Here is a 23,070-nt window from a genome sequence, read left to right as displayed (position 1 = left end):
CATACTACACCCTTGAAAAATATATTTATACGTGCTGCACACAGGCTCACTCACTTACTCTTTTACACACACATACACACTACACACACAGATATAATCAAATATGTGTCACCCTTTGTCATTCAGATAGTCTCTGGCCTTTCCTTTCTCGAATACTAAACCATATCTCTCTCCTTCCCTTCTCTCATAAACACACACACACACACACACACACACACACACACACACACACACACACACACACACACACACACGCACGCACACACACACACACACTCTCTGCGAATCCACTCAAGCTGCTGCTTTGGGAGAAGCCACAGTGTGACATGGTAATTCAGAAGTGTCTAAGGCGATGGATAGATATCCTATTAATGAGCCCAAAACAATGACTAGACTAATGAGCTTATAATGGGAATATTGAATGCATGGGAATGGGATTGGGCCGGGTGCGAATCCTCTGAATTGGAGCCAATGTGGAGGTCTGGAGGAGGGGGTCCCAGGGCGCCGCAGCCTGCCGGGGGGGGGGGTATAGTGGGAGGAACCGGGGCGGTGCCGCGCGCAAAGGGGGTGCAGAGTCAACCCGGATCAATACACCCCCCCCCCTCCCCGATTTGCCTCGTTGGCTCCGTGATATACGAGGCCGGGCGGCTTCTCCGGGCATAAATAAAACATGAAAACCCAACAAATTATCGGGCCAAATCGACAGGAGATCTATTTACTTTGTAATGCTGTATTTTTTTATTTGTCAAGACCGGCCCGCGGTGGGCGGAGCCGATCGCCGCCCCATATGCAATTTGAGGCGACTGCGCGGGGAGATGTGATTCAGCTTCTGTTTGTGAATTAATGAATTAATCAAAGGCCGCTCGGTCCGGGCGACGAGGAGCGAGGGGAGCGAGCGAGCGCTGTGACGGGCTAATAACTGGAAAAGGAATTACAGTCCAATTTCTCCGTCTCATTCGGGCCCCGCTAATGCTGCCAAGGCCCTCCGTGTGATTCCATTCCATTTGGAGAGCCTTATTTTCCTCTTGATCTCACACATTAAGGAGCTTGCTATTCACCAGAGCGGGAACGGGGGAGGACAGGCGCGGCACTGGAATGGATTAGAGGACAACTGTTGAGACCGGGCAGGTCAATGTTTTAAATCTTTGGCCCTGTCCGGTTAAATCTGCCGGCTTGTACTTCACACAGCCTCACCTTCACAGAGAGAGCTGGAAACGTCCAGGCGAGTCGGCGGGGAGAGAAAACTCTATTCTAAAAGACAAGAAAGGCTCTCGGCAATCTCAACTTCAATCCTTTCAAATCCTTTTGGACAGTCCAGTAGGATTGTCGAGAGTTAAGATGCGCCGAGAAGGGTCCTAAAGGATTGGTACCAAATACAATAGATTTGAAAATGGATTTTGTAGTTTCTTAGGAAGCAATCGTAAAGGGTTTTTCTATAGGATGCCTACAGTAATAAGGACCTTTTGGGGCACCAACTAAGGTGTTACTACTATACAGCTTAGACCCATGCAATTCCATGGGATCCACATGGCCTAAAGTGGACAGATGCCTCTGCTACGTGTGTATGTGTGCATGTGCGTGCATGTGTGTGTGTGTGTGTGTGGGTGTGCCTGTGTGTGTGTGTGTGTGTGTGTGCCTGTGTGTGTGTGTGTGTGTGTGTGTGTGCACGTGCGTGTGTGTGTGTGTGTGCACGTGCGTGTGTGTGTGTGTGTGCACGTGCATGTGTGTGTGTGTGTGTGTGCACGTGCGTGTGTGTGATGCTGAGGTTAGGGATGGAACTCTACCAGCAGAGCGCTTGTCTACCCAGACTGTAGCCAATTATCCCTTTAATTATCTATTGACGAGGTGAATTGATGTTTTTCAGAGCAATGATAGGATAATCAGGAATGTTGGCCACAGTTCTCCTCCGTGGTTCGCTCTCACTCATCTGTCCAATCTGGTTCCCCCTGTTAGTCAGCACAACGTGTTCCCACTGAGCGATATTTACTGTGCCAACGCAGCGATTCAAGGGAAGCGTCGCGGCCATTTTGGCGCCTGCAGACAGTAATGAGACACGTGGGCATTGTTCAAGTGTTTTGTTAAGACTTCTCCAGCTCACACTATACGAGTCTCGTCCGTAGAGAGAGGGATATTTTTCGGGGGGAGTGCGGGGATGCCGACCTTTTCCATTCTGCTCCGTTTCATTAACTGTAACCTCCGTCTGATGGGGTCCCATTTCTAAAACGATCCCGCTCGAAAAAAAAAGGAAGTTGGCCCGTTTAATTTCCTCTCTCTCTCTCTCTCTCTCTCTCTCTCTCTCTCAATCTCTCTCTCTCTCTCTCTCTCTCTCTCTCTCTCCCTATCTCTCTCTCTCTCTCCCTATCTCTCTCTCTCTCTCTCTCTCTCTCTCTCTCTCTCTTTTCATGTCCCCGGCCCATTTTTCTCTTAGATACTGGTGGAGGGAGGAGAGGGAGAGCATGCTGGCACGGGCCCAGGCGAAGGCGATGGAACAGGAGAGAGTGCAGGAGTGGAGTGACACTGATTGTGCTTCGTCTAATTAAACCCCGCCTGACCCTGGTGTTGAGACATCATTAGTTCGCCCGTCGTAATCATCACACAGCAGCACCCCCCCCCCCCCCCCCTCCCCATTTGCATTTTTACAAAGACCGATTGGGAGAAAAGAAGAAGCCACAATAAAAAAGAAAAAATAATGTAAAAAAAAAAAAAAAAGGGCCAGAGAGTCTTGGAAAAGTGGCGTGATTCTATTTCACGTCAGCAGGGGCAGCGCTGCCTTGGAAAAGTCATGTGTCACGGGGAGCGAGGAGCGAGCGGGGTTATGAAGGTTACGAGTTAAACACGGAGAGTCTCATAGGGCTCAGAATAATAATAATAAACTTTATTTGTATAGCACCTTTCATACAGAATTGGAGCCCAAAGTGCTCCACGGCAGTGATATAGACATAGAATGAGCATAAATAGACAGAATAAAAGCAATTCAGAGAATAAGAAAAAGGGTCAAAGCAATGCAAGTAATAACAATACAAATATTGACTCAGAGTTTAAAATCTGAGTCTTTCTTCCTGCTTGATAGCCACAGTTTAAAACTTCAACCTGACAGTCTTTGTTCCTGCTTGATACCCACATAGTTTAAAACCTGACAGTCTTTCTTCCTGCTTGATACCCACATAGTTTAAAACCTGACAGTCTTTGTTTCTGCTTGATACCCACATAGTTTAAAACCTGACAGTCTTTGTTCCTGCTTGATACCCACATAGTTTAAAACCTGACAGTCTTTGTTTCTGCTTGATACCCACATAGTTTAAAACCTGACAGTCTTTCTTCCTGCTTGATACCCACATAGTTAAAACCTGACAGTCTTTGTTTCTGCTTGATACCCACATAGTTTAAAACCTGACAGTCTTTGCTCCTGCTTGATACCCACAGTTTAAAACCTGACAGTCTTTCTTCCTGCGTGATACCCACAGTTTAAAACCTGAAGTCCTTTCCCATCCAGTCTAATGTGATCCTCATGTTCTCCGTGTGACAGGAAGGAAAGCACCCAACAGAGAGAAGACCACAGTATCAGATCAGCGTTTACAGACTACCCTCATTATTACCCCAACACCCCCCCCCCCCCTATATATACTGTGAATACGAGGAAGTGCCAATAACTGAATAACATGTGGGCCCTTAGATGTTAAGAGGTGTTTTTTTTTGCCAAGAGTAAAGACCATAACCCTATCAAAACAGCAGTCAAAGTGTATATTTTCATTTTTACAGATGTTTTATAAGATTTACAGAAAATAAGAATTTATCAGGAAAATGCTAATTATATCTCTTTTATCGTAAAACCGCAAGGAAATGACTAAATCCAAATTTAACCCCGCCATTGAAAAGATGAGCCTTTTCCCTATCCATAGATGTATGATTTGGCCATAATAAGGTCAAGGTCAAGTTCAAGGTCAAATATGAATTTATAATTCAAATGGATTATCATTTATTACTGTATCTACAAATCCTTCTGTTTAATCATCTTCCCTTTATTCATTTGGTTAGATCCTTTGTACACTTGAGCTCAAGAAGGTGGTGAATGAGCTCAGTGAGCGAAATCAAAAGAACCTCAATGTTTTCATGGTGTTATTTACCGGCACAGATGCAAAAATAAATCATAATTTATATTCTCCTTTTTTTCATTACAATGTACTCAAGCTTAGTAACAGACACAATATTTCTGACACTGGAAATACATACCCCCCAGGTCCCTAGATGTTCCTAGATACCAATAACATGCAAATTGACCTTGTAGAAGTGGAGCAATCGTCCATTTACTTAGGCATGTACCTTTAGGTGAAATCTCTGAAAATAGGGCTACAGCTTAACAGGTTACAAAAGATGTCCTTCCATTCAGTAATATTGAGAGAGAGAGAGACAAACACAAAAAACAACACTCCAGAGCACCCCATTGCGTAGCTTGTGTAATTCTCCGTCCCCCGCTTGCAGAAAGGTACACCGCATGCAGAGACTAGACAGAACCGTGCCCGTCTGAGTGAGCGTGCGCTTCAGGGAAAAGGGCACAAGGGCACATCCTCCATTTTCTATATTCCGAGTGACAGGGGAACATTGTGCTAAGGTAGCGCTTTCTCCTCCCCCCCCGTAGAAGATGCCATCTACGGGGAAAACAGCTGTACGTCACAGAGCATAAAAACACGGGGGCCCTTTGAAGGCTTGTAGACACACAGTTGGCGTTCTCACAAACCGAAGGAGACGTCTTCCTACCCGCTCCGCTGGTGCGTCTGCCTGCTACTAAATCTGACAACGGCAGCCGAGTGAGGTCGTCGTGTTAAGAAGAGAATTATGCCGGCGCATACCCCTGGGGCCTCCGGCTCTCTAGGAGAGAGAGAGAGAGAGAGAGAGAGAGAGAGAGAGAGAGAGAGAGAGAGAGAGAGAGAGAGAGAGATAGAGAGAGAGAGAGAGACGGTGGCTGGGGCGTGCGCTCTCATCTCTTCAGCTGTAAATAAATTGAAAATAATAAGAATAACATTGTCATTAGAGTCGAGTCAACTAACGTGGATGAGAGACGTGTAATGACAGTCTACACGCTAGGTGTATACGCAGCGAAAAGAGGAATGATTGACGGTTTGAGGGGTGAAACAAAGGTGGTAGAATCGCAGTAGCTTTTTCCGTCATACCCAGCTGGTAAAGATACCACTGAACATCCTGTTCCCATGTTAGCCAGGAGTGTTGCTTTAGGGAACAGGCTACACTGCGTTAAAAGCGGTCAGTTATTTTCATGGAAATACTGATCGTTGTTCCGTACAGCCAAGCGTCAGTCACCCCCCCCCCCCCTCCCTCACCTCTACCTGTCCTACAAACCTGATATTGCCACATCTCTTTCACTTCAGACTTTTTGTTATTGTATCGTATAATTTAAGAAGAACACTCAATTTGAAACAGCCTAGAGCTCGAACCACACTTAAAAGTATGTCTGTCAGTTAAAGGAGTGAAACTCTGGAACAATATACCGGATGAAATAAAAAACAGCAGGAGTATTTTTAAGTTTAAAAAGATATTTAAAAACAGGGTTCTAGAATCTTATAGTAAAATTTAACCTACAATCTGTTTTTCTCTACCATGAAACTCTGGTATTGCAGATGAATTTTTGATTTTCCTATGTTGGCTTATGTTCTTTTCAGGAACGGTTTTTGTTGATTGTTGATTTTTGATTTATTTTTTTGTTTGTTATATTTTGAAAACTTAAATTTTGTTTGAATTTGTTTTTTGAATTAGGGGTAGGTTGCTCTATAAGCCTTCGGCTTCAAACCTATCATTTTCATTTGTTTATTTGTAAAAAATTACAAAAGATTATTTGTTTGTTTATTTATTTGTATTTGTAAACATTCGAAATAAAATTATTCATTCATTCATTGTTGTATAGAGTTAATTTGTTTGTTCCCCTGGTTTCCCCTCTTTCAAACCGGTTTCCACTCAACCATTCCCACATTTACATTTTACAATTTACATTTAATCATTTAGCTGACGCTTTTATCCAAAGCAACTTACAAGTTCTGTACAACAGGTTAGCAGGAAGGGTACAACTCTGGCAGCTACAGTAAGGGTAAGTGATATTGTTCATCAAACAGTGTCGAACTTGAGTGCTACAGACTTGAGTGCATATTAGCATAGTAGGTAATAATATAGGCGAGGTAAATCCCTTAGTAGCAGAGTGCATACTAGTAAAAGACAGTTCAAAGGTTAGTAGTTTCTGAAATGTATTCTAAGGTTTTTCTAATTTTCTATTTTCTTTTTCTAATTTCTAATAACCTTGTTGCAACAAGCACTTTAAAAGAACACGCCAACATTTTGGGAAATTAGCTTATCGTCTTCTCTAGAGAGAGAGACAAGAAGAAGACCAGTTTCCTCTCTGTGCGTTCAGTAGAAAGCTACAGTATCTGGCTGCACATTAGCCTAGCTTAGAACAATGAATGGAAGCGGACATGGCCGGTTAGCCTAGGCATTGTCCAACTGGCCATGTCCGCTTCCAGTCATTGTACTAAGCTAGGCTAACATGCAGCCAGATAGCTTTCTACTGAACGCACAGAGAGACAACTCATATCTATCTTCTTGTCTCTCTCTGGCAAAGACGGTAAGCTAATTTCCCAAGATGTTGGTGTGTTCTTTTAAACTTGAAACTGGGAACAAGGTTCTCCAGCTGAAATGGGGGCGAAGTGCATTTATTAGTTTAGGGACAGAGAGCTGGAGCTCTTGTTATTTGTGACAAGGTTATACTGTCATATCTGCATGGATAGGACCAAAGCTCTAAAGCCCGGCCCAACGGGAGACGGATTTACTGAGCCCAGCAGGTAACAGTGACCGGCGCTGTACAGGATTCTGACTGTGTGTTTTGAGAGTTTGATTATATGTTTTGAGAGTCGTATTTGCTTGGTTATGTAACATTCGGCATTAAAGTGTTTTGAAAAGGATTCTGCTTTTCTATAGATAATAGTGCAGTGCCCGTTCAAAATGTCCTCTGGTATTTCGAGCGTTCTCGAAAACCGCTCATCCAATCAACTTCGCATTCGACATTGACACTTTCTTACACTCAGCAATACACCCGCCATGTGTGAAGTTGACCGGATGAACGGTTCTCGAGAAAATCGAAGGACAGATAGACAGAGATTCCTTCCATCTTAGTTAGATACTTCTTTCAGTTGTATTGATTCATGTTTGATTCCTCATGCATACAGCCTGAGCAGACTCCACACACTTCCATAGTCTCATATTGGAACATTTTATTTATAATGCAAATTTTACATTTCCAGCCAAGATTTCTTTTGTGTGTGCAAACGCATGGAACCTGGCATTGAGTAACATGTTATGTTTCCCAGAATTGTCTGTTTACTCTGTCAAAGCCTATTGTGAAAAGGCTAATTTTTCACTGGTGTAAATAGGGCCATGGAGGCCTATAATGGATATTGCAGTCTCCAAGTGCCAGACAGTCATTAGGCCATAATGAATGCACATTATGGAGACCATGAAATTTAAGGACCGTTGATGTGTGTCCAGTTGCACAGCGAAAGATTCCAATCCCCCCCCACTATGGTAAATCCAACAGCACTGTAGGGAGCTAGCACAACGCCGGCTAATACAAGATAGGGTGGTCACATGCTGGAGCTGATAGGGTGGTCACATGCTGGAGCTGATAGGGTGGTCACATGCTGTAGCTAATAGGGTGGTCACATGCTGTAGCTAATAGGGTGGTCACATGCTGTAGCTGATAGGGTGGGCACATGCTGTAGCTGATAGGGTGGGCACATGCTGTGCTTAGGCTGATAGGCTGATAGGGTGGTCACATGCTGTAGCTGATAGGGTGGTCACATGCTGTAGCTTAGGCTGATAGGCTGATAGGGTGGTCACATGCTGTAGCTTAGGCTGATAGGCTGATAGGGTGGTCACATGCTGTAGCTGATAGGGTGGTCACATGCTATAGCTGATAGGGTGGTCACATGCTGGAGCTGATAGGGTGGTCACATGCTGGAGCTGATAGGGTGGTCACATGCTGGAGCTGATAGGGTGGTCACATGCTGTAGCTAATAGGGTGGTCACATGCTGTAGCTGATAGGGTGGGCACATGCTGTAGCTGATAGGGTGGGCACATGCTGTGCTTAGGCTGATAGGCTGATAGGGTGGTCACATGCTGTAGCTGATAGGGTGGTCACATGCTGTAGCTTAGGCTGATAGGCTGATAGGGTGGTCACATGCTGTAGCTTAGGCTGATAGGCTGATAGGGTGGTCACATGCTGTAGCTGATAGGGTGGTCACATGCTGTAGCTGATAGGGTGGTCACATGCTGTAGCTGATAGGGTGGTCACATGCTGTAGCTGATAGGGTGGTCACATGCTGTAGCTTAGGCTGATAGGGCGGTCACATGCTGTAGCTTAGGCTGATAGGCTGATAGGGTGGTCACATGCTGTAGCTGATAGGGTGGTCACATGCTATAGCTGATAGGGTGGTCACATGCTATAGCTGATAGGGTGGTCACATGCTGTAGCTGATAGGGTGGTCACATGCTATAGCTGATAGGGTGGTCACATGCTGTAGCTGATAGGGTGGTCACATGCTATAGCTGATAGGGTGGTCATATGCTGTAGCTTAGGCTGATAGGCTGATAGGGTGGTCACATGCTATAGCTTAGGCTGATCCCCCCTGGAGCCTTGGCAGAACGGTAACATGTAGGATAATTCTTTGGGATGATTTGGGGGACATGGTGACAGGTGAGTGTGTTCTCCAGGCAGGGAGAGGGAGGGGATCAACATGAGGCCTGATGTCCTCACCTGGGCTTCCTGGAGGTGAGGACATAGCTGAATATAAAATATTTCATTTAATTTCAAACCTTCATTTAAACTCAAAAGGCAACCGAGGTTTCCCTCATATAGAGTCACGTCGAGTGTACATACAGAAATAAGCCCAACAAAGGGCATATAAAATCACACAGCATATAAAATCATAACAATAAGACAACAAGGCGAGACAAAAGTAAGGATAACAAATCAATTAAAACACTTACAACTTGATTGACAAAGGTTAGAGATCAAGGTTTTGAATCCTGCAACGGAGGGGAGAATCTCAAGCGTTAAGGAGTTCATTCAAGACCAGGAGTAGGTGTGAATTTGTATGTTTTGTTTATGAATTTTTTTCCCACACTGGCCAGTGGCCACATACATCAAGCGGAGTTACTGAAATGCCAAATCGATCAGCTATACGGAGATAGATGAGCCTAATTTAGTTCATAACTTAGGGTTTCCATTTTCTGCGTGCGTCGACCCGACGGTACACGGGGTAAATTCGGTTTGATGAATTTCGCCCATACATTTCTCGCTTTACATTTTCACCCCTCCTCGCCCCACAGTAGAATGCACAATAAAATAAAAGTTGGCTTTTCAAATTGCAATTACTTTGTGAGGAAATTAATCACATAAAAGGGCCGTCGTGATAAGGGTTAATAACTGGTTATTACCGCACAGACTTTTCATCAGGGCTAAAAACCTACCTCGCACCACCATGAGAGAACAAAGGGCATTCTGAAACCCGATTTCACATTAAGGCAATTTAAAACATTCCAGGCCGCCTAATTTTTGGGGGTCGGACTTCTGTGTAACTTAATTCGACAAGATTAATTATACAATTAAATTCAAACTCCTCTCAATTAGGTGGAGAAAATGCTGGCTGCCTGCTCAGGCTGACCCTTCACCTTCGCCGAGGCGAGGTACCCGATAAGCATAATTTCCGAACGGGAGCAGAAGAAATTGCTGCCTATTTTGTCGCCACGCTCGACTCAGAACATTATTGTTCTTAATTGCCGATAGACTTTGCAACTGTGATCTTGACACGGCAGAGGCAATATGCGATGCCGTCCGCTCGCACGTGACAACAGGTGGCAGAGCTCGTTCCTGATTGACGGGATAATCAGTTGAAACAAAAGACTTAATTGCGTGTCAATTGATTTGGTAATATTGCAACTGGCAGAGTTAGCACGTCGCTTCACCGTGATTCATCATCTGTGGCGCTCCGGCGGCTAATGGTATCATTTGGAGTTGGCTTGTTGTAGTCTGGACTATTTGCAACATTAGTCTTTAACTCTTGTTAGCGCTTGGTGGTAGTAAATAGACTGCATTTATATAGCACTTTTATCCAAAGCCTGACTCTTACCACCTAAACGTCACGGACTGCACCTGTGATTACTGTATACTTTACTTACTCATAGGATATATTCAGATTCTAAGCTTTTATTATTACCCATATTTATTGTAACATATAATATAACTGATAGGGACCCTCATTTCCACCTTTGATTACATTGCTTACTTTCTCATATTCTTATATTCAGAGTTAATCATATTGTTTACACTGCTTATTTTTTATCTTTACTATAGTTTTATTGCCTATATTTACGTCTTCTACTATTACCATGCCCATACCTGTACCTCCCCTCCCCCCTCCACCATGCTGCTATGATGCCTGCATTTCCCCAATGAGATCAATAAAGGAATATCTTATCTTATCTTACAACTTATGCCTCACATTCACCCACTGATGGCAACTATGCAAGGTGTATCGAACCAGGAACCTTCCGATTAACAGACGACCGCTCTACCTCCTGGGCTACCGTCGCCCCTAGGGTACACGGGTATTATGCTTTATAAAGACTACGCACACTTGTTTTTCTGGGTACTTCGGGAGAGGTGTTAGTTGGACAATGCCTAGGCTAACCGGCCATGTCCGCTTCCATTCATTGTGCTAAGCTAGGCTAACGTGCAGCCAGATAGCTTTCTACTGAACCACCAGAGAGAATATTGGTATCCATCTTCTTGTCTGTCTCTGGAGAAGACGATAAGCTAATTTACCAAAATGTTGCCGTGTTCCTTTAAAGTACAGCTACCTATCAGTGTAATTACCATTGAAAAACATAGGACGGTAAGGTTCCAGTATCCTTTCTGTAGCAGTACAGTATACTGCAACAGGCTCCTTCTCACCCACACAGCCTCTCGTCTCACACCTCGCTTGTCGACTAGAGTCATATTAAGGATGAGATAGTTTACTAGCTGTAACATCCTCTAGACACGTAGCAGTCACCTCAAAAGAGTGTACTACTCTGGTGCCGTTTCACGGTAGCACCGCACTGCCGACCCCCGCGTCGGGATCAGAATGGTGTTCCCTCTATAATTTATGTCGGGGTTGAAAGCAGAGACCAGAGAGAGAGAGAGAGAGAGAGAGAGAGAGAGAGAGAGAGAGAGAGAGAGAGAGAGAGAGAGAGAGAGAGAGGCCATTCACTCTGAGAGAGCAGGTGAGCTCATCCACCTTGACAAGCAGCCATTACCAACACACTCCTTAAGGCTGAGGGAGCACCCACACACACACACACACACACACACACACACACACACACACACACACACACACACACACACACACACACACTTACACACACACACCTCTCTCTCTCTCAGCCTCCCCATGCCTCCCTCCCCTGTCATCCTTGCATTCAACCCCTTCCCTCTCTCCTACCTTCAGAGGAGTGAGGGGAAAAAAAGAATGGGGTTTGGAAATTGTACTTGACCTTAATCTGCCCAGCAGTGAGCAGTAGAGAGATGACATGCAACCTCAAGAGGTAAAGGGCAATTGTTTCTTTTTCTTTTTTTTACACCCCCCACCCAGGGACTTTTTGTTTTCTTGAAGTTGTGAACTATTTAAAGCTTCTTCCGCATCGTTTCTTTTTGTTATTGGCTGAACTGGAAGGATGGAAATCCAATCCACGCTGAAATCCATTCCTGGAGCCTTTGAAAGCAGACTCCAGTGGGATAAGACACTGGGATTGTGTAGCTACAGTACATACCAACATAGACACAATATTATAAATGAGGTGTGAAATGTTATGTAGACAAACAGGACCTAATGGGCCTACAGTATTCATAATGGGAATATCAGAAACCTGGAAACATACAATAATACATAATATTATTATTATTATTTTTTTTTACAAACCTTCTTACTGTCTTTTACTATTATGTACATTACTACTATGCTACTACCTAGCACATGCTAATATGTCTATACTACTGATAGATTTCGTCATAATCAGCCAGTATCACCTCGTCACCTGTGGTCCCGTGAAATTTCTGCGTTGTGTTTATCTCTTACTCCGAAGTTGACCTTCCCTGTACTGGCTGTACAACTGTTTCGACCCCGTTAATGCAATCCGACTAAGAAGAATTCGACACTGGCAAACCTGGTGCCTTTCTTTGAAAACGTTGTTTATTCCATAAACAAAGCCTCTGTACCAGATGGAAAACAGTTATTTTTGTCTTTGAATAGTCTATTGAATTCCTTAATCCAATCGGTCTTCCTTGTTATCTGTTCGAAGATGGCTGAGGCCTAGTCGTCAGCCAGAAAGCCTTCCCTGTAGCCGAAGCTAGCGATGTCGTGGCATTTCCCTTCCCCCACCCTCCCATGGCGAGGGTGAGGAGGGATCTCTGCGGTCAGCTGTGTTTCAAAGTCTGACTTACACCGGAAGAAACTCACAGCTCATAACGTCTTTCCCCTAGCAACGGGGGGCCCGCCCCTTTTCTCGTTACTAAGTGACACGATACCATGGCGGCAACGGCGGTCTGGTCACCTTTGACACACTCATCAAACGCTGCGGCTACCCTGCCCCCGTCACTTCTATGTGACGACTGCCCAGCGCTGCTGTAGATAATGACCATGGCTCGTTGGTTATCTTTGGGGCTTGAGAGCTCAGCTGATAAAAGGCCCTTGTCTGCAGCCTGACTGGAGACACACATTCATACATACATCTGTCCTCTTCAGCGTCTATAGTTATAATATCTAATATCTATAGGTTATTTACCTTATTTACACACCTTGAATCTATCACTACTATGCACTCAGAGTGTAACACTCAAGTTCAACACTATTTGATGAAAAACGCCACTCAGCTGCCAGAGTTGTACCCCTACTACTGACTTGATGTTCACAATTTGTAAGTCACTTTGGATAAAAGCATCAGCTAAATGACTAAATGTAATGTAAACAAAAATGTGAATTGCTCTATATGGGAATAATTGTGACAAAAAAGGGCTTTCAACAGCTACTGGCCTCCACATTTGATAGGTGCACTCTGACTATCAGGACTGAAAGCACAGTATTGGATTGGCCTTCAACTCTGATATTCCATCCCCAGCTAAATTCTTTCTCTCTTCCTGAGGGAAAAATAACAATGACCACCATTGCGAGAGCTAGAGCTCTATTAGCGAAAAATGTGTCTTGGGTCTTGCAAGGACTTTAAGTGACCATGCCGGTGTGGTTGCGCTAACAAAAATGTCGCCTTGTCAAAGAAATCGATCACCTTGTTTCTAGGCAACAAGGAAGCTGCTACAGTAGCTTGCCGATTTCAAAATGAGCCTTCGAAGTCTGTCGAGTTTAAATGAAAAACACCAAGCCTGTTCTTCCTTACAAATAACTTTGTTACAAGGATAACGATTTAGCTAAACGCAGTTTTCAAGCATATAGTATGACGATCTTTTTTTAATAATAATTAAGAATGATGTTCCTCCTCTTATAATCTTTCTAGAGTGGATGCTACAAGTGGTGGTTCAGTTAGGGTGCCTCGCCGGCCTCCTCTGAAACAGATTCCTCTTTGTTTTATTTTTTTATTTTATTATCTTTCTTCCCCTCTTTTTCCCGATTTTTCTCCCATCCCACCCTTCCTGGTTGTTGCGTACTTTCCCCTACTGTTGGTCCGAGAGACCGAAGACTGTCACATGCTTTCCTCCGACGCATGTGCAGCCTGCCGGCAGGCCAACCTGGCCGCCTGTAGCTGTTCCGCAACTGTAGCTATTTCCGGGGTAGGCCTGATTGGCCCCGACAGGCACGTGACCGCCGCGGCCACGCCCCGCGGCAGCCCCGAGACGCGGCAATGAGGCTGCTGTGGTTCACAGGCGCTTTCCGCCTTCAACGCCATCAGTCATAATAATATCATCAGTCATCTCTAATAATATTAATCATTGTTCAATGTACTAATATACAATACGGCTCACTTTTCCCACTTCAATGACAGAGCCGCTGTTTAATAATATTGTCGTGGCGGAGCTCCGTCGCGGCAGCATTATGTAGCAGTAATCCCCCCTTCTTTACCATCAACAAACTAGCTCAATTGGTAACTCTGCTTGGCTGTGGATCCTATGGTCCTAAGTTTGATTCCCTTACGTTTTTTTTTTTTTTTTTTTACGTGCATTGCATAGCGTGTATGGTACAGTAACGGTCTCTGGAGCGCAACAGTAAGAAGCATTTGCACTGCAACGCATACACCTTACTGTAAATTGTACCATACAATATACAATATACAATCCGCTATGCACGTAAAAAAAAAAAAACTTAAGGGAATCGCGGGGCGTGGCCGCGGCGGTCACGTGCCTGTCGGGGCCAATCAGGCCTACCCCGGAAATAGCTACAGTTGCGGAACAGCTACAGGCAGCCTGGCCGCGCAGGTTCTCACCGGGGAGAGTGTAGCGTGTGGGAGGCCGCACTATCTCTCCCTAGTTCCTACCCTTGCTGAGCAGGCGCCCCGACCGAACTGTAGGGGTCGTTGTCCACAACGCCCAGGACCCACCCTTCAGCTTTTCCACCCTCTAATACTGCCAATTGTATTAGTGTGAGAGGCCAGCCAAGCTTATAGCAATGCCGGGAGCTGGATTCGAACAGGCGAATCCAGCGTCTCCGGTGTTGGTGACGAACGCAATCTCCGCTACGCCACCTGACCCCCTCCTCTTTGTTTTATTGAGGGAACAGATTCCAGGTTGTGTGATTGAACAGGAAGTCCCTCCTCGTTGTTCCCAAACCCAATCACTACCTCTGTGGTGTCTGCGGCGCCATAGATATATATAAAGACTAGATGACTCACCCGCGCTGCTGGCCAACGGAGACCGACGTTGCCACATGGCGGCCATCTTGCTACAGGGTAGCACGCCCACTCATAACATGAATGTCTATAGTGCATGTACTATTGAAATAACCATAGCTTGCTAAAATTTCAACCGTTTGGTTTGTTAAAAACATCAGAGATGTAGTTATCATACTGCATACTTATAATGGACTTAAAATATATTTTTTTTAATAAACATTCTTCCAAGCAAGAATCATAGCCACATTATTAACTCATTCAACGCAAGTCACGAGTAAAGTCGGGTTAATTCGCCAACCGTTCAGCGCCAATCACGAGTAAAGTCGGGTTTTAATCGTTATTTCTTTTATTAGCTATATCCATTCATTTTCATCCATCCAGCCTGATGTTATCATTGGGAATGGGTCTGAGCTTGCAAAATGGCAAATACCGCCGCCTACGCCTTCCAGCCGGAATTGCACTCTATTAGAAATGGTGTAGTTTCTTTTCAGGGCCGATCTGAGCCGTGCCGGCAGGGTTTAAATACTATGTAGAGGCAGGCCTTTACAACGATGGCATGGTACACTAACCCTGCCCGCCCGTTCATGTGTAACGCTCGGTAATGTGGGACGGACCTCCACGAGCAGTATTTGGAATGGCGATCAGATAATTGGATTATTTCTTTTGCATTACATCAGAGACCAGGTAAGGACTCTATATATAAAATCTTGCGTTGATCTGATATTTATTTCTACCGCGATCGACGCTGTCTGTGTGTGTGTGTGTGTGTGTGGCTGTTTACCGTTGAGTGCAGGAGGTGGCGGGGGGAGCCCCGCGCTACGAGGGCCATTTCATGTATGCATGAGGAAGGATAATAATCATAATCTAGCGTTGATTTCAGGAAGATTCGATAATCGAAAAAATTTTAGCACTCGCAAATCTCACAGTCCCCCCATTGATTAAAGCGATGGCATTCTAGCGCCCTCTGGCACATTAAGCGATGGCGCTGAATGAGTTAATAACCAATTGTGATCACCTTTTTTTTTTCTTCTCCCTTTTAGATTTTTCTCTGATTTTCTCCCCGTCCCAATTAGTCGTTATGCCAATTCCCCCCTCCCCTACCTGGCTGCTGTATGCATGTTCTCCTACGAGTCAGTACAAGGGCGTCCCGAGTCGATCGCACGCTTCCTCCGAGACGTGCGCCGACAGCCAGTGACGTCTTTTCACTTGGCAGCGAGGACTCTCATTGGTGAAGTGTAACGCGTGGGAGGGCACGCTATCTCCACCAAGTCCTGCCCCGCTTAGCAAGCGCCGAGACCTGACCTTTAGGCGTCACTGTCCACAACGCCAGATTCCCACCCGCCAGCTTCCCCACCCCCTAATACTGCCAATTGTATTAGTGTGAACGGCCAGCCAAGCTGGTGGCAACGCAGAGAGCTGGGCTCGAACCCAGCATCTCCTGCGTTGGTGACAAGCACAATCTCCGCTACGCCACCTGACCGCTAACATGTGATCACTTTTAATCAGTTCATTGTGTATTTTGTTATTGCTTTTACTATTATGTTGGATTGTGTTGTAAATACTGTGTTTTACTTTTTTGTTTAATACTTTATTTCTCAGTTTTCAGTTTACTGTAGACAAGAACAGACATAACAAAACTAAAAAGACTGCCAGACAGGAAAATAAAATAACAGTGTGACTTAACTCAAAGCATTACAGTGTGTTGTATAGCCAGGTGTTACAAAGTGCAGGTCAAACATGATATACAGGGGTGAGTCTCTGCAGAATGCAGTTCTGTATCGTTAGTGGCTTAGCTTGGCATCGCCTTCTGCACTCTCGCGTACGTGCACGCGTACTGAATAAACCACAAATGTACCTCTAATACCAGTATTAGTCTGACCACACCCCTCATCAGCTTACCTTCATAAGCAGGTGTGTGGTCACCTGCTCTCCTCCTTCTCGCTTTCACCACAAGGAAGTGCCTCGGTAGTACCCCACTTGACGTGTCGTTGATAAGTTGAAAAGAGTTGTGACTAGGTTTACATTGTGCCTAACCTTTTTCTTCTCTCACTTGTTTATATAAGAAAAAAGTTTGGGTCATAATGTATTCCGCGGAGAGTAGACCCGCTAGACCTACTCTTCACCACCGATTCTCCATTCCCGCCTCCGTCGTGCGTTCCGGTGCTGGGCTGTTGCCACTCTCGTGGTTGCCGACCCAGCCCGGGAGACTGCCGGTGGATAGTTTTCCTCACCGACGAGCCGAGGGTTCGGAGCCGTCGCTCCGGCGATGGCCTGATCTCGACTCTGGTTCCTCTGTTTCTGGGGAATCGCCCGTTGATGAACGGGGGATTGTCTTAGAGCCAGGGGATTTGCGACGAAAACTTTTTGCGTCTGCTCGCTCACGTCGTCACATGGTGGCGTGCAGACGCGAACGGCCTGGGTTTGGGGAATTGCTGGAGACCAGCGAGGCCGCGTCCGACTCTGGATTTCTGATGGAAACTGAAGACTTCATGGAGGAGGTGGACGGGTTCTTGTATGATGGTCCCGTGGAGGAGAGTATCCCTCCTCCGGAGACCCCGGGGTGGGGAGAAATGGCTCCACGGGGCGCCTTGTTCGAGGATGTCGGGGAACCACCTTGGCCTCATCGACAGGATGCCCTACTGTCAGCCGCATCGGATTGTGGCTCCTTGACCAGTCGCAGCCTGCTGTATGCGAGGGATGCGGGGTCGGTGGAGGAGGGTCCGCAGGGGGAACTGCGGGCCTTGTTTCCCGAGCTCATGGCGGTAGCCGCCGCTGCAAACGGTGTGCCGCTGCCGCAGCCATTGCCTGCTCCTGTCCCTGATGACCTCATAGGCCATCCCTGGCAGCGTCCCCCGGTGAGAGGGGTGGACGTTGTCTACCCATTTTTCCCATCGATGGGGGCCTATGTTCGTCGGGGCCAGGCGGTCTCCAACATCATGGGACTGACTCCCGCCTACGTACCAGTTACGCGGGTGTCGGGGTTGGTCAAAGGTATGGGGGAGGGCGTACCTCGGCTTGACAATCCGATGGCCGCGCTCCTCTGTCCGGATATGGTGTGGGAGCCCCTATGCAAGCCGGTCCTCCAGGGGAGGTCGGCTAGGCGATTGGCTTATTGGGGTGACCAGTCATTTATCGCCGGTACACAGTCGCTGGCTGCGGCCTCTAACATCGCCCACCTGGCTAGATTTGTATCGGGGATAATGACGGGCGGCGCGGATCTGAACGAGGTGAGGTGCGATCAGATCACCCAGGCTGCGGGAGCTGTGCTGCACCTCTCCCAGGTGCTAGCCATAGCCATGGGTAAAGTGCGCGCCCTGGCCACCCTGGGCCAGCGTCACCTTTGGCTGGAGCAGGCCCGTGTGCCAGAGAAGAAGAGAGCCCCTCTTCTGACGGCCGCCCTCTCCGACGCTGGCCTGTTCGGGAAGGCCCTGCTATTGATGACCTCAACATGCAGAGAGATGGCAGAGGAGAGATCCATCCTCCAACCCCATTTTCCGCCTCCCGTCCTTGCCGGTGGGGGCAGAAGGCTTCCGCGACGTCGAGCTGTCTCCGTCGCCGCTACCACTGCCCCCGCCGCCGCTGCTGGCCCTGCCAAGAGGGCCAGGGGACGAAACGACGCTTCAGCCACCGCCGGCCCATCCCAGACCGGAGGAGACGGTAGGGAACGTCGTGTCCAGCAGACTGTAACCTACCGTCCCTCCGGGGCTCCCCGGGGTGGCAAGACTCGAGCGGCGCGAGGTGGCAGGCGCCGTTGAGTGACTTTTCCCCCTCTGTGTCCCCTCCTCTACACCCTCCCCGGCCCCCCTATGATTTTGTGCCTTGATCACATATTATTTATTAATAAAAAGTTCCCTGATATAAGGGGGACTGTGTTTGGCCGAACAAACTGTGTGTTTCTTCAATACAAATCATGTGGTGGGGTTGTGTTTTATGAATCTACCCTGTTACGTTGGGGGAATGAGTTGTGTTGTGTTACGAGTTTTTAAGCAAGGTCTGCAACTTACACTCGGTAATAGGTTCTATTAGCTTGATGCTCCACATGCAATTAGAACTGGTGATATTCCATTGCTTTAACTAAGTATGTGTTCACAACGCTGTGTTGTTAGTTGCAGTAATGCTCGTACACACTTTTCATGGCCTAGCCATTACTCTCGTTCAACGTCTTCCTATAGCTTAGGCTGCGGGTATGGGATTCACGCACAGGCGACTTGTGTTTTGTTGTAATCCCTTTTACACTTTGTGGGTAGCTAACATTGTATTAGCTTATGCTATATGTGTTTTGTTCTACCGGAGGTTTTCAAAATGGCTACGGTTGTTTTCTGTGTGTAGGGATAGAAGGTGTGTTTTTCGGGAGGGGGTGTCGGATAAACCCCTCCTTTACCCACTTGATTGGTTTAGAGGTTTTGTTGACCTTCCTGCTGAGCCAGTCAGGGCCAAGCCAGTGCTTGGCGGGGGAGGGGGGGGGGGGAGGGGTATTCTACCGACTCCTGTTATGACAGGATCCGGTGGGTTTTCCCCGCCCGTTATAGCGTTGTTGCTATGGCGACGCCTTCCATGAGCTGGTGTCGTAAAGATGTCGAGGTTAGAGCGCAGGACTTAACCTGCTGCGCTCGTTTTTGTGTCAAACTTGAGTCTGTTGGTCACGTGTCTCACAGTTTACATATCTTTTTCTTGACCGTGGTCTCATGTGGGAAGGTGTTTCTGGGGGAATCTGGTCTTACACTCTGATTAAGAAGAGTGACTGGATTAAAATCATGTGAAAAACAGGGTTTTTTACTCCCAGCTGTGCAGTTAGGTCATACATGTGATGCCTTTTCTTTATTTTATAAAGAGTTGAATGTGTCTTGATGGATATGAAATGAGGGTCCCTGATGGAACAAGACTAACGTCTTCTCAGGTCTGCCTCCCCTTATCTTTTTGTATGTATTCCTGTACTGCAGTCTGTTGGGTATGTTTTTCATTCATTCATTCATGGAGTTGATTGCATCTCGCCCCTCTTGTCGTTTCCCTGGGCGTCTTGGGGATTCAATATGGTGGTCTAAGCGGCCTATTGTTGATGTGGGTATGTCCAAACGCACACATAGTGCTGGCTCAGGATGTGCTTTGGCCGTTGCTGACTGGCGCGCCTCGTTTGCTTTGGTGAAACAGCGTTTTTATGGAGCAATTGGGATGGGGGTTTTTCCTCTTCCGACATCCTGTGTGTTGTCGATGGGTTCCCGTTCATGTCAGGGGATGATGACGGAATGGGTCTGGGCATATGGGAAGGGTCTCACGCCCTAGGGGTGGGCCGCCGGACGCGGTTCATACCGACACGTCTGGGTGGCGCCTTCTTTTTATGTTGGGATCAGACGCGCATATCTGCCCCTTCTCCTGGGGTTGGCAGGTCGGCGTGATTAGGGCACGGGACTGGTTCTGGTCGCGCTGGTCCAGATCAGTGCACCCGTTGTCCGCTGGGGATGCAGATCTGCTGTTCTGGTACCCTGAGGGACTTAGGGTTTTTTCGGGGGGAAAAATGCTAGGTCGATCCGGGTGTCACAGGGTTGTGCGTTATGGGACCCCTTGTTGATACCGAGTGCGGGGTGCTGGGGGCTGGTCTTCCATATTACGCTCTTCTCTTGCGTTTTGGCGCTGAGGAGCCTGTTGGGTGGGGTTAACCTCCTTTGGGATCCTGTGCTCCCCGTATCGCCGGGCCCGGTCCGGGGTGATGCCCGTTGACCTGTAGGCCCGGGATGGCCCTGTTGGGAACCGGAACGCGGGCTGCGGTGGTGCCGCAGGTGCGTTTCGGGGTTTTTTCCTGAGGGGTTATGGGACCAACCATTGCATGGGGTAATGCCTGGGTGGTTGGTTCTCTGGTGTGTTGCTGCAGTGTCAACTCCCGGTTCTCCGGTTGAGGGTGCCCCTGCACGTTCATGACGTCTGCCGATCGTATGGGCTTTTCTGTGGGCAGCTGTCAGGGGCCGTGTGGTCTACGGATCCCGCTCCTGACGTGCTGTTGAAAGCTTGGTTATGCGACAACGCCAGCATACGCCCCTTCCGCCGGGGCGGCTGTTTCGGCTGTCCTTTCTGGCGCCTGCCTCGTCCGCAGTTGTTTCCAGGCTTGGGTTGACGACCTGTTGCCTGGTCTTCCCCGGTGCACTGCCTGTTCCGTTGGTTAACTCTTGTGTGTTATGACCATGCTGTCTGCCTGTTGCAGGGCTTGTGTTCCAGGCGGTGTGCTGTTGAGGGGGACAGGGCCCGCTCGGCTGAGGGGCCTTTGTCCGAATACGCTGGCGATGTGAGGGGCGGGGTCACTAGGTGCCCCCCTGGTGGGGTCTTGATGCTGGCATCATGGACTTCTCCGGGCCCCCATTCCGGGGGTCCAGTCCTTTTGGTGGGTCTGGGTCTTCCTTCGCGCTCCGCTGCTACGGCCTTGCCACGGGGTTGGGTTTGCCCTTGACCCCGTGATTCTGGGGGCAGTAACGAGGTTGTTCCTCCGTTCGTTCCCGGGTGGCATGCGGGTTGTGCGTGTGTGTAGTCGTGGGGTCAAGCCACGGTCTGCTCACCCTGTGCGTTAAGTTGCTTGAGTGCCTCTTCGCACGGTCGGGTCCGTCGCCTTCCCGTGAAGCCTCTAATAGGGGGGATACCCTCCATTAGGGGGGGTCGGGGGGGCTCGGCCCTCCCTGTTCTGATGGTTTTGGGGGGCTGTCAGCGGGGTGTATTCGTCAGCCAAGTGGCTCCGCTTGGCCTCCCTTGTGCAGAAGGCGATGCCAAGCTAAGCCACTAACGATACAGAACGTTAGGTTATGACTATAACCAAGTTCTGTTAGTTAGGGGCGATGCTTGGCATCGGACGGCCGCTGCAGCCCTTGACCTCACCTTGTGGTGAAAGCTTGGGAAGGAGGAGAGCAGGTGACCACACACCTGCTTATGAAGGTAAGCTGATGAGGGGTGTGGTCAGACTAATACTGGTATTAGAGGTACATTTGTGGTTTATTCAGTACGCGTGCACGTACGCGAGATAGTGCAGAAGGCGATGCCAAGCATCGCCCCTAACTAACAGAACTTGGTTATAGTCATAACCTAACGTTATTTGTCCTTCAGATAGTCAATGAATGGGCTCCATATGTCCGAAAACCTGTTGTGCTCTTTGGATCTGTAATAGCGGATCCTCTCCATCTGTATGATTGTGATCATTTCGTTGAGCCATTTATGGAAACACGGGGGTGTAGGTGATTTCCAATCGGTTAGAATAAATATTTTTGCGGCTACCATGCCGAGCATTAGTGTCTGTTGTTCCTCCCTTGTGTACCTTAAGGCAGTCTCTGAACACCCAAAGAGTGCCAACTCTGGATCAGGGGTAATGTCCTTTCCATAGACCCTGGAAAACCACTGGAATATTTCACCCCAGAATTTTTTTAAATGAGGACAGAGCCAAAAGAGATGTGCTAGGAGCCCTCTGCAACTTTACACCTGTCACATAATGGAGAAAGAGATGGATAAATTCTGTGTAGTTTGGTCTTTGAATAGTGGAGTCTATGGATGACTTTAAATTGAATCCATTTGTACCTAGCATTGATCGAGCAAGTTTGGATTCTAGTCAAACCTTCATTCCAGTTGCTCTCAGACACCTCGAGATTCAAGGTGTCTGGAGTCTGGAGGACGCTTCAGGAGATCATAGAATGGGCAATTCTCTGGCCTGGTTTCAAAATGTGGAATATTTTCTTTGACATAGTGTCTGATTTGGAGATATCGAAAAAAGTGGGAGTTAGGGATGTTACATTTTGTTTTCAGTTGGTCGAATGATGCAAACTGTTTGTCTATGTACAAGTCTCCAAGGGTCGTGAGTCCCTTGTCCCTCCAAACAGCAAACGCCCCATCTGTCCGAGATGGCAGTGTTTTACTTTTAATGCTTCTGTTCTAGGTGTATGGTCGGTCTTATAACATCTTGCCAAAAGGATTGATTGATTGATTGATTGATTGATTGATTGATTGATTGATTGATTGAAAATGTTATTAACAGATTGCAGAATGGGTACAATACAGTACAGCTCAATACACACAATTGTTAAGGGGATGCAGACCAGAGAAAGACTTTCGTCTTGTTTACATCAGGGTCCCCCAGACTGGCTGCCAGCCAGTCTGGGCAGCAGAAGGCTAGC

At 47.3% G+C, this 23,070-nt stretch overlaps 1 protein-coding gene across 1 annotated transcript in view; it reads left to right on the top strand.

Annotated features, from left to right (window-relative positions):
- LOC311225737 (AT-rich interactive domain-containing protein 1B-like) overlaps positions 1 to 23,070 on the top strand; it is a gene marked incomplete at its 5' end in the record, with an annotated part of 172,257 nt that overhangs the window by 75,666 nt on the left and 73,521 nt on the right.

Source organism: Notolepis coatsorum (genome assembly GCF_963971535.1).
Source record: "Notolepis coatsorum genome assembly, chromosome: 3".
NCBI lineage: Eukaryota > Metazoa > Chordata > Actinopteri > Aulopiformes > Paralepididae > Notolepis > Notolepis coatsorum.
Note: the sequence above shows the minus strand (reverse complement) of the source record. Positions and strands in the feature narration are given on the sequence as shown.